The 11922-nt window shown below is 43.5% G+C and overlaps 2 long non-coding RNA genes across 6 annotated transcripts; both read left to right on the top strand.

Moving 5' to 3' along the window:
* The first annotated feature begins 3096 nt into the window (after positions 1–3096).
* LOC127922807 (uncharacterized) lies at positions 3097–4076 on the top strand. 5 transcript variants are annotated; one of them, XR_008112399.1, is made up of 6 exons: positions 3097–3143; positions 3191–3282; positions 3329–3418; positions 3462–3595; positions 3788–3833; positions 3947–4070. It is a non-coding gene; the product is annotated as an uncharacterized LOC127922807 (long non-coding RNA). The 5 variants fall into 5 exon arrangements; XR_008112400.1 differs by lacking the exon at positions 3097–3143 and having other exon boundaries at positions 3179–3236; XR_008112396.1 differs by lacking the exon at positions 3097–3143 and having other exon boundaries at positions 3185–3282.
* A 6298-nt stretch (positions 4077–10374) lies between these two features.
* Positions 10375–11293, top strand: LOC127922808 (uncharacterized). The gene is made up of 3 exons (XR_008112401.1): positions 10375–10622; positions 11100–11126; positions 11247–11293. It is a non-coding gene; the product is annotated as an uncharacterized LOC127922808 (long non-coding RNA).
* The last annotated feature ends 629 nt before the right edge of the window (positions 11294–11922 follow it).

The following is an 11922-nucleotide window of genomic DNA, read 5'->3' as shown; positions in this document are numbered from 1 at the left end:
GTAATACATGAACAGAACAGAACAGAGCCCTAGTTGTCCAACAGTAACATATGAACAGAGCAGAGCCCTAGCTGTCCAACAGTAACATATGAACAGAGCAGAACAGAACAGAGCCCTAGTTGTCCAACAGTAACATATGAACAGAACAGAACAGAGCCCTAGCTGTCCAACAGTAACATATGAACAGAACAGAGCAGAGCCCTAGCTGTCCAACAGTACTACATATGAACAGAACAGAACAGAGCCCTCAGCTGTCCAACAGTAACATATGAACAGAACAGAGCAGAGCCCTAGCTGTCCAACAGTAACATATGAACAGAATAGACCCTAGCTGTCCAACAGTAACACATGAACAGAACAGAGCAGAGCCCTAGCTGTCCAACAGTAACATATGAACAGAACAGAACAGAGCCCTAGCTGTCCAACAGTAACATATGAAACAGAACAGAACAGAGCCCTAGCTGTCCAACAGTAACATATGAACAGAACAGAACAGAGCCCTAGCTGTCCAAAAGTAACATATGAACAGAACAGAGCCCTAGCTGTCCAACAGTAACATATGAACAGCAGAGCAGAGCCCTAGCTGTCCAACAGTAACATATGAACAGAACAGAACAGAACAGAGCAGAACAGAGCAGAGCCCTAGCTGTCCAACAGTAACATATGAACAGAGCAGAGCCTCTAGCTGTCTAACAGTAACATATGAACAGAACAGAGCCCTAGCTGTCCAACAGTAATACATGAACAGAACAGAACAGAGCCCTAGTTGTCCAACAGTAACATATGAACAGAGCAGAGCCCTAGCTGTCCAACAGTAACATATGAACAGAGCAGAACAGAACAGAGCCCTAGTTGTCCAACAGTAACATATGAACAGAACAGAGCCCTAGCTGTCCAACAGTAACATATGAACAGAACAGAACAGAGCCCTAGCTGTCCAACAGTAACATATGAACAGAACAGAACAGAGCCCTAGCTATCCAACAGTAACATATGAACAGGTCAGAGCAGAGCCCTAGCTGTCCAACAGTAACATATGAACAGAACAGAGCAGAGCCCTAGCTGTCCAACAGTAACATATGAACAGAACAGAGCAGAGCCCTAGCTGTCCAACAGTAACATATGAACAGAACAGAGCAGAGCCCTAGCTGTCCAACAGTAACATATGAACAGAACAGAGCAGAGCCCTAGCTGTCCAACAGTAACATATGAACAGAACAGAGCCCTAGCTGTCCAACAGTAACATATGAACAGAACAGAGCAGAGCCCTAGCTGTCCAACAGTAACATATGAACAGAACAGAACAGAGCCCTAGCTGTCCAACATAGTAACATATGAACAGAACAGAACAGAGCCCTAGCTGTCCAACAGTAACATATGAACAGAACAGAACAGAGCCCTAGCTGTCCAACAGTAACATGTAACATATGAACAGAACAGAGCCCTAGCTGTCCAACAGTAACATATGAACAGAACAGAGCAGAGCCCTAGCTGTCCAACAGTAACTTGTAACATATGAACAGAACAGAGCCCTAGCTGTCCAACAGTAACATATGAACAGAACAGAGCAGAGCCCTAGCTGTCCAACAGTAACTTGTAACATATGAACAGAACAGAGCAGAGCCCTAGCTGTCCAACAGCAACATATGAACAGAACAGAGCAGAGCCCTAGCTGTCCAACAGTAACATGTAACATATGAACAGAACAGAGAGCTAGATGTCCAACAGTAACATGTAACATATGAACAGAACAGAACAGAGCCCTAGTTGTCCAACAGTAACATACGAACAGAACAGAACAGAGCCCTAGCTGTCCAACAGTAACATATGAACAGAACAGAGCAGAGCCCTAGCTGTCCAACAGTAACATATGAACAGAACAGAGCAGAGCCCTAGCTGTCCAACAGTAACATATGAACAGAACAGAACAGAGCCCTAGCTGTCCAACAGTAACATGTGAACAGAACAGAACAGAACAGAACAGAGCCCTAGCTGTCCAACAGTAACATATGAACAGAACAGAGCAGAGCCCTAGCTGTCCAACAGTAACATGTAACATATGAACAGAACAGAGCAGAGCCCTAGCTGTCCAACAGTAACATGTAACATATGAACAGAACAGAGAGCTAGATGTCCAACAGTAACATGTAACATATGAACAGAACAGAGCCCTAGCTGTCCAACAGTAACATATGAACAGAACAGAACAGAGCCCTAGCTGTCCAACAGTAACATATGAACAGAACAGAGCCCTAGCTGTCCAACAGCAATATATGAACAGAAATTATGAACAGAGCCCAGCTGTCCAACAGTAATATATGAACAGAACAGGCTCCTAGCTGTCCAACAGTAACATATGAACAGAACAGAACAGAGCCTCTAGCTGTCCAACAGTAACATATGAACAGAACAGAGCCCTAGCTGTCCAACAGTAACACATGAACAGAACAGACAGAGCCTCTAGCTGTCCAACAGTAACATATGAACAGAGCAGAGACCTAGCTGTCCAACAGTAACATATGAACAGAGCAGAGCCTCAGCTGTCCAACAGAGTGTATTATAGTGAACAGAGCAGAGTAGTGTCCAACAGTGCATGATAGTCTAGTGCAGTGTAGTCGGTGCAGTGTACAGTAACATATGAACAGAGCAGAGCCCTAGCTGTCCAACAGTAACATATGAACAGAACAGAGAGCTAGATGTCAAACACATTTTTTAAGTTTTTAAATATTGAACCTTTATTAACTACTTAAGTCAGTTAAGAACAGATTCTTATTTACAATGACACCCTAGCAAAAGTTAAAAGGCCCCTGACAAAACACACATCATGATATGAGAGACAACGCAACAATACATAAAGAGAGACCTAAGACAACACAACATAACATGACAGCAACACATCACACCATACTATGGTAGCAACACAACATGACAACAACACGGTAGCAACACAACATGACAACAACATAGTAGCAACACAACATGACAACAACATAGTAGCAACATAACATGACAACAACACGGTAGCAACACAACTTGGTAGCAGCACAAAATAGGGTACAAACATTATGGGACAGACAACAGCACAAAGGGCAAGAAGGAAGAGACAACAATACATCACAGACAACAGCACAAAGGACAAGAAGGTAGAGATAACAATACATCACAAGACAACAGCACAAAGGACAAGAAGGTAGAGACAACAATACATCACAGACAACAGCACAAAGGACAAGAAGGTAGAGACAACAATACATCACAGACAACAGCACAAAGGACAAGAAGGTAGAGACAACAATACATCACAGACAACAGCACAGCTGACAAGAAGGTAGACAACAATACATCACAGACAACAGCACAAAGGACAAGAAGGTAGAGACAACAATACATCACAGACAACAGCACAAAGGACAAGAAGGTAGACAACAATACATCACAGACAACAGCACAAGGACAAGAAGGTAGACAACAATACATCACAGACAACAGCACAAAGGACAAGAAGGTAGACAACAATACATCACAGACAACAGCACAAAGGACAAGAAGGTAGAGACAACAATACATCACAGACAACAGCACAAAGGACAAGAAGGTAGACAACAATACACCACAGACAACAGCACAAAGGACAAGAAGGTAGAGACAACAGCACAAAGGACAAGAAGGTCACAGACAACAGCACAAAGGACAAGAAGGAGAGACAACAACCACATCACAGACAACAGCACAAAGGACAAGAAGGTAGAGACAATACATCACAGACAACAGCACAAAGGACAAGAAGGTAGAGACAACAATACATCACAGACAACAGCACAAAGGACAAGAAGGTAGAGACAACAATACATCACAGACAACAGCACAAGGGCAAGAAGGTAGAGACAACAGCACAAAGGGCATCACAGACAATACATCACAGCACAAATGCACAGTAGACAAGAAGGTAGAGACAACAATACATCACAGACAACAGCACAAAGGACAAGAAGGTAGAGACAACAATACATCACAGACAACAGCACAAAGGACAAGAAGGTAGACAACAATACATCACAGACAACAGCACAAAGGGCAAGAAGGTAGAGACAATAATACATCACAGACAACAACAAAGGACAAGAAGGTAGAGACAACAATACATCACAGACAACAGCACAAAGGACAAGAAGGTAGAGATAACACATCACAGACAACAGCACAAAGGACAAGAAGGTAGAGACAACAATACATCACAGACAACAGCACAAAGGGCAAGAAGGCAGATTAACAATACATCACAGACAACAGCACAAAGGACAAGAGGTAGACAACATCACAGACAACAGCACAAAGGACAAGAAGGTAGAGACAAATACTACATCACAGACAGCAGCACAAAGGACAAGAAGGTAGAGACAACAATACATCACACAAAGCAGCCAACTGTCAGTGAGAGTGTCCATGATTGAGTCTCTGAATGGAGGGTCCAGTTTGAGGTTGGTTGCAGCTCGTTCCAGTCGCTAGCTGCAGCGAGCTGAAAAGATGAGCGACACAGGGAGGTGTGTGCTTTAGGGACCTTTAAAATCTCTCTGGGATAGGGGGCAGTATTTTCACATCCAGATTAAAAAGCATGCCCAAAGTAAACTGCCTGCTACTCAGGCCCAAAGCATATGCATATAATTAGTAGTAATTAGTCATTTGATAGAAAATTAAATCAAATTTCAAATCAAATTTATTTATATAGCCCTTCGTACATCAGCTGATATCTCAAGTGCTGTACAGAAACCCAGCCTAAAACCCCAAACAGCAAGCAATGCAGGTGTAGAAGCACGGTGGTTAGAAAAACTCCCTAGAAAGGCCAAAACCTAGGAAGAAACCTAGAGAGGAACCAGGCTGTAGTAGTCGTGTGTAGTGTAGTGTAGTAGTCGTGTAGTGTAGTGTAGTAGTCGTGGTGTAGTGTAGTGTAGTAGTTGTGTGGTGTACTGTAGTTCGTGGTAGTGTAGTGTAGTAGTCGGGTAGTGTACTGTAGTCGTGTGTAGTGTAGTGTAGTAGTCGTGTGTAGTGTACTGTAGTCGTGTGTAGTGTACTGTACGGTAGCAGTAGTCGGTGGTGTAGTGTACTGTAGTCGTGTAGTGTAGCGGATCGTGTGTAGTGTAGTGTAGTAGTCGTGTGTAGTGTACTGTAGTCGTGTGTAGGTAGTGTACTGTAGTCGGTGTAGTGTACTGTAGTCGTGTAGTGTAGTCGGTGTAGTGTACTGTAGTCGTGTGTAGTGTAGTGTAGTGTAGTATGTCGTGGTGTAGTGTACTGTAGTCGTAGTGTCGTGTACTGTAGTCATGTGTAGTGTAACTGTAGTCGTGGTGTAGTGTACTGTAGTCGTGTGTAGTGTAGTGTAGTGTAGTAGTCGTGGTGTAGTGTACTGTAGTCGTGTGTAGTGTAGTAGTCGTGTGTAGTGTAGTGTACTGTAGTCGTGTGTAGTGTAGTAGTCGTGTGTAGTGTACTGTAGTCGTGTGTAGTGTACTGTAGTCGTGTGTAGTGTAGTGTCGTATAGTGTAGTCGTGTGTAGTGTACTGTAGTCGTGTGTAGTGTACTGTAGTCGTGGTGTAGTGTACTGTAGTCGGTGTGTAGTGTACTGTAGTCAGTGTGTAGTGTAGTGTAGTGTAGTAGTCGTGTGGTAGTGTAGTGTACTGTAGTCGTGTGTAGTGTAGTGTCGTATAGTGTAGTCTGTGTGTGGTGTACTGTAGTCTGTAGTGTACTGTAGTCGGTGTGTAGTGTAGTGTAGTGTAGTGCACTGTAGTGTACTGTAGTCATGTGTAGTGTAGTGTAGTGTAGTGTCGTGTCGTGTAGTAGTCAGTATACTGTAGTGTAGTGTAGTGTAGTGTAGTGTTGTGTAGTGTAGTGTAGTGTAGTAGTCGTGATACTGTAGTGTAGTGTCGTGTAGTGTAGTGTCGTGTTGTATAGTGTACTGTAGTGTACTGTAGTGTACTGTAGTCGTGTGTAGTGTACTGTAGTCGGTGTAGTGTAGTGTAGTCGCGTGTAGTGTAGTGTAGTGTAGTAGTCGTGTGTAGTGTCGTGAAGAAAACAACAAGCCATGTCACAGGAGCTTCGGTTGCTGAAGGGGGTCATTTCTTGGGTTCCACTATCTATGTCCATAGGTGATATAAAAATTAAATGTGGAGGGGGCATAGTGGTTGAGGCCAAGAGGCCAGAGAGGCCCAAATAAAAGCACTCATTGTCTCTTATGCAGAGGCTGCAAGGCAGATTGGTGGAACTACTCGCTTAATTTAGCAAACGAGGATCGATGTCGCCGACCTTCTCAAAGTGAAGATCAAGTCATCTGCAGAGAGGGGAGGAGGGGGGGGGGAGGGGAGGAGGATTCAGGAGGAGGAGAAGGTGGCAAAGAGCTTCCTAGGGTTAGAGGCAGATGCTTGAATTTAGAGGTAGAAAATGGCTTTAGCAGCAGAGACAGAGGAGGAAAATGTAGAGAGGAGGGAGGAAAGGATGCCAGGTCCGCAGGGAGCAGCTTCTCCATTTCCAGCCACCGGAGCTCCCAATATACTGCAGAGAGAGCCTGGGCAGAGTTCTGTCTTACTATCCAAGATTGCCGCAAAGCTGCCGCGGCCATGCCCCTCTTCAAAGGGGGTAACACTCTAGACCCAAACTGTTATAGATCTATATCTATCTAACCTGAATTTCTAAAATCTTTGAAAGTCATGTTAACAAACAGTTCACTAACCATTTAATCCCACTGTACCTTCTCCACTATGCAATCAGGTTTCCGAGCTGGTCATGGGTGCACCTCAGCCACGCTCAAGATCCTAAACAATATCATAGCCGCCATCGATAAAAGACAGTACTGTGCAGCCATCTTCATTGACCTGGCCAAGGCTTTCAACTCTGTCAATCACCACATTCTTATCGGCAGACTCAATAGCCTTGGTTTTTCTAATGACTGCCTCGCCTGGTTGACCAACTACTTCTCAGACAGAGTTCAGTGTGTCAAATCGGAGGGCATGCTGTCCAGACCTCAGGCAGTCTCTATGGGGATGCCACAGGGTTCAATTCTCGGGACGACTCTTTTCTCTGTATATATCAATGATGTCGCTCTTGCTGCTGGTGATTCTCTGATCCACCTCTACACAGACAACTCCATTCTGTATACATCTGGCCCTTCATTGGACACTGCTAACAAACCTCCAAACGAGCTTCAATGCCATACAACACTCCTTCCGTGGCCTCCAACTGAGTTTAAATGTTAGTAAAACCCAAGTGCATGCTCTTCAACTGATTGCTGCCCGCACAATCCCTTGACTAGCATCACTACTCTGGGCGGTTCTGACCTAGAATATGTGGACAACTACAAATATCTAGGTGTCTGGTTAAACTATAAACTCTCCTTCCAGACTCACATTAAGCATCTCCAATCCAAAATTAAATCTGGAATCGGCCTTTTTCGCAACAAAGCCTCCTTCACTCCTGCTGCCAAACATACCTCATAAAACTGACGATCCTACTGATCCTTGACTTCGGCAATTTTATTTACAAAATAGCCTCCAACACTCTACTCAGCAAATTGGATGTAATCTATCATATTGCCATCCGTTTTGTCACCAAAGCCCAATATACTACCCACCACTGCGACCTGTACACTCTCGTTGGCTGGCCCTCGCTTCATATTCGTCACCAAATCCACTGGCTCCAGGTCATCTATAAGTCTTTGTTAGGTAAAGCCCCGCCTTATCTCAGCTCACTGGTCACCATAGCAACACCCACCCGTAGCATGCGCTCTTGCGGTATATTTCACTGGTTACCCCCAAAGCCAATTCCTCCTTCGGCCGCCTTTCCGTCCAGTTCTCTGCTGCCACGAATTGCAAAAATCTCTGAAGCTGGAGACTTGTATTTCCCTCACTATCTTTAAAGCACACCAGTTGTCAGAGTTGCTTACCGATCACTGTACCTGTACACAGCCCATCTGTAAATTGTACACTAACTACCTCATCCCCATATTATCACTTTACCCTCTTTCTTTAACCTATCCCCTAAATTAAATTGTAATAATTTCACCTCTATGTATTATTTACTGCCTTACCCCTACTCATCTACATTTGCACACTGTACATAGATTTTCTATTGTGCTATTGACTGTAGTTTGTAAATGTGTAAATCTGTGTTGTTGTTTTAGTCTCACTGCTAGAAACCAGAAAGAAGAAGAAGGGAAAGGGGGATACAATATGGGTCAGTGTCCTGATGGTATGGAACAGAAATGTGTCTTCCGCAGGTAACCTCTAAGAAGAAGAGGCTGTGGCTGATGGAAAGAGATGGAAGAAGGCAGCATTGTCCCTAGAAAGACAACAAGTAGGAGAGTTGATGGACGTTGTTTTCACGAGAAGAAGGTGATCATGATATAGAAAGACGGGGAATGGAAGAGAGATCATGTAGAAAGGACAGGAATGAAGGAAATGGAGAGAAAGACGCAGGAAGAAGAAACAGCTGTACTGGAAAGAACAGGAAGAAGAGAATCATGATGGTAGGACGAGGGAGAGAGATCAAGGGGTCAAGAAAGACAAGGAAGAAGGGATGGTGGGTATGGAAAGACACAGGAAGAAGAGAGATCATGATAGAAAGACACAAGAAGAAGAGAGATCATGATATAGAAAGACGAGGAAGAAGAGAGATCATGATATAGAAAGACACAGGAAGAAGAGAGATCATGATATAGAAAGACACAGGAAGAAGAGAGGATCATGATATAGAAAGACACAGGAAGAAGAGAGATCATGATATAGAAAGACAGGAAGAAGAGAGATCATGATATAGAAAGACACAGGAAGATCATGATACAGAAAGACGCAGGAAGAAGAGAGATCATGATATAGAAAGACACAGGAAGAAGAGAGATCATGATATAGAAAGACACAGGAAGAAGAGAGACTTGATATAGAAAGACACAGGAAGAAGAGAGATCATGATACAGAAAGACACAGGAAGAAGAGAGATCATGATATAGAAAGACAGGAAGAAGAGAGATCATGATATAGAAAGACACAGGAAGAAGAGAGATCATGATATAAAAAGACGTGGGAAGAAGAGAGATCATGATATAGAAAGACGAGGAAGAAGAGAGATCATGATACCGTAAAACAGTGGAGCGTCTAGTAAAGAAAAAAGCATACAGATAGACCAAGGTAGGAAGCAGGATTGGTGATGTGGTGAGAGTGTGTTTGATGAGACCAGAGCCTCATTTACACTCAACTAACTAACGCAGTAGATAAAGAAGTAGGTGGCGTCAAATTAGCTTGGCTAATTGGAAATGGTAGATATGTAATATTGTGTGGTAGCCAGGCTCAGCAAGAGAAGATTCAACATGGAAAAGCTTAATGGAAAGAAGATGAAAAGCCATGTCCCTGGGGATTATGGTGGGAGAGGAGCCACTGCTGTCCCAATATCTGTGTCCACAGAGATGACATTAAAGGCAATGTGAAGGCAGGCAGAGGGATTGGAGGCCAAAAAAGGTTTTGATCAGTTGGAAAGAGGGTTGAAGAAGTGAAAGCTTTTCAGTGATGAAGTCTTGCTGGGAAAGTACACATAAGAATCCTTAGATTCAATGTTTGAGAATTTGTCCCATGTCCACTGCTGTGTTTTAAATACCAAAGAATGGGATATGTAGCTGCTCAGCATGAAAGGAAAGAAAAGATGAGCCAAGTGCGGAGGGAACATGATTATGGTGAACGATGACTTCTCCTCTTGAGTGTTGTAATTGTAGGAGAACACAGAGCAGCATTTGGTGGATGCCAGGTTCAGAGAGAGGCAAGAGAGGCTCAGAGATACAGGATCCGTCATGATGTATCATACGCAGAGCCTGTAAAACAGATTGGTAGAACTACTGTCAGACTGATGGATCTTATGGCTGCTCTGTAGTAAGTGGATCTACTGTCAGAGCTGGTGTTTTGGCTGGTCCTGTGGCATGGTTTCAAGGCCTGTTCAGAAATCTGGTGCTCATGAATGTGTGGCGTCAAAGGACCTTTGATAATGAATAAAGTTGACTTCATAGCTTTTATTGGTAAGGTTATCAATACGACTGGGTTGTGGAAACCAGAAATGCCAGGTTGAAGGTTATTGTGGAGACGGCAGAAGACATTTTGGGGGTAACAGATGTTACTGTTGACATGCTGAACAATCCTAAGGGAGTGTTTAGGCATGATAATAGATACAGTTGAATGGGTTTTGGGGGAGGTAGAAGTTAGGATTAATTTGGTTTAGAATGTTATTTTCATGGTAGTACAGAATTGGGCAGCTAATGACTGATCATACATTCAAGCATAGTGGGTGGGGAACGCATTTAAACGATTGTTTGCGGACCGCCACGTTTCCATAGAAGAAGAAGAAGGAGGAGGAGGCGCAGGAGGAAGGAAGCAGTGGAGTGGAGTAGAGCGGAGTGGAATGGAGTGCAGTGGAGTGGAGCGGACTGGAATGGAGCGGAGTGCTGAGAATATGATTGTAGAGCCAGTTTGGTCGGAGATGGACAATGGCTCTTTCCCGAGGTCTGAGATGCTGTGCCCGGGTGTTTTCCTGGATACCAGTCCTCATAATCACCTCCGTGGTGCTGTGGTCCTACTACGCCTATGTGTTTGAGCTATGTGTATGTAAGTATGGGGATTATGACTGTTGTCTGATATGTTTTTGTCGGCGATGCTAGCTAGCTAACACAAACAGCTCTTTAAACCTGCTAGCCAAACCTAGCATCATGCTAACCAGGAAGCGGTTTTTTTTTTCGTGATAATTGTCTTTATAAATCTAACTAGTGACCATATTGTACTGTTTTTTTTTTTGTTGTTTCTAATTCCATTTGTGAACGAATTATACTGTTGTTACATTGGCCTACCAAATAGCTAGCTATATATTTAAAGGCCATTAACGTTACGGAATGTAGCTAACTATGTTGTGATAAGACAGTATGTTAGTGAGCTACTGTAAGTACAGGTGTGAAGTAATCACTGACAGACTGTAACATGTTGCTTTGCTGTGTTTAGCAGCTTCCAGCTACCAACATCTGTTGAGTACTGCTGTACAGCTGTTTGCATGTCAATAATTCAGAATTGTCCAATGTGTGCTCTTCACAGTCACTATCAGCAACACATTGGAGAAGGGTGAGTTTTTTTTGTAACACATAGGCCTAATCAATGGTCAGAATAGTCATCTGACACCTTGTAGGACACTGAATATCAGCTTGATGGTTTCCTAAGTGTTGTATCTGTCTGTGTTTCCAGTGGCCTACCTACTGGTGTTCCATGTGTGTTTTGTGATGTTCTCCTGACCTATTGAAGGCCATCTTCACCCTCCTGCCACACCCTGCAAAAAGGTAGGAGTTCATTGTCGGTGGTTTGTCCTGGCTGAGTAGACCTACATGGCCGCTGGGCACATCATCAAGACTTGTCTTGTTCACACTGCAGGCCTTAATGCTTCAATTAGTTTTTTTTTCTTTCATATCTGTTTTGGAATACTGACTGTTCAGACAGAAAGTTACAAAGTGACTAAATCAGATTTATGTTTAGAAACGGTCATTTGCTGACTTGGCTATGCTAAGTCATAGTAACGACTGGCGGGTGCAGTGGTGTAGGCTGGGATTGGTGGTGGTGCCCGTGGGCCTGCATCCTATCACTCAGAAGCTATGTAACAAGCTATTACAACGATGCCTCGCCATGAAATTTCCAGTTGCTTTGAATGTTCAAAAAATCATAGTGTGGGATCACTTTTAAAGCCTCAAAGGATGAGATGATCCAACTTCACAACGAGTCCTTTTTTGGCTAGACACAACAGTCAACTAGCTAGCTAGCTATTTTCCCCAACATCGGACACCCCGTAACTTAGGACAAGCGGTTGGAGGATTAATATATATAATATAATATAATAATATATGCTATTTAGCAGACGCTTTATCCAAAG

This window comes from Oncorhynchus keta, unplaced genomic scaffold (genome assembly GCF_023373465.1).
Source record: "Oncorhynchus keta strain PuntledgeMale-10-30-2019 unplaced genomic scaffold, Oket_V2 Un_contig_27199_pilon_pilon, whole genome shotgun sequence".
Taxonomy (NCBI): domain Eukaryota; kingdom Metazoa; phylum Chordata; class Actinopteri; order Salmoniformes; family Salmonidae; genus Oncorhynchus; species Oncorhynchus keta.
The sequence above is the reverse complement of the archived record's forward strand: the minus strand, read 5'-3'. Positions and strand labels throughout refer to the sequence as shown.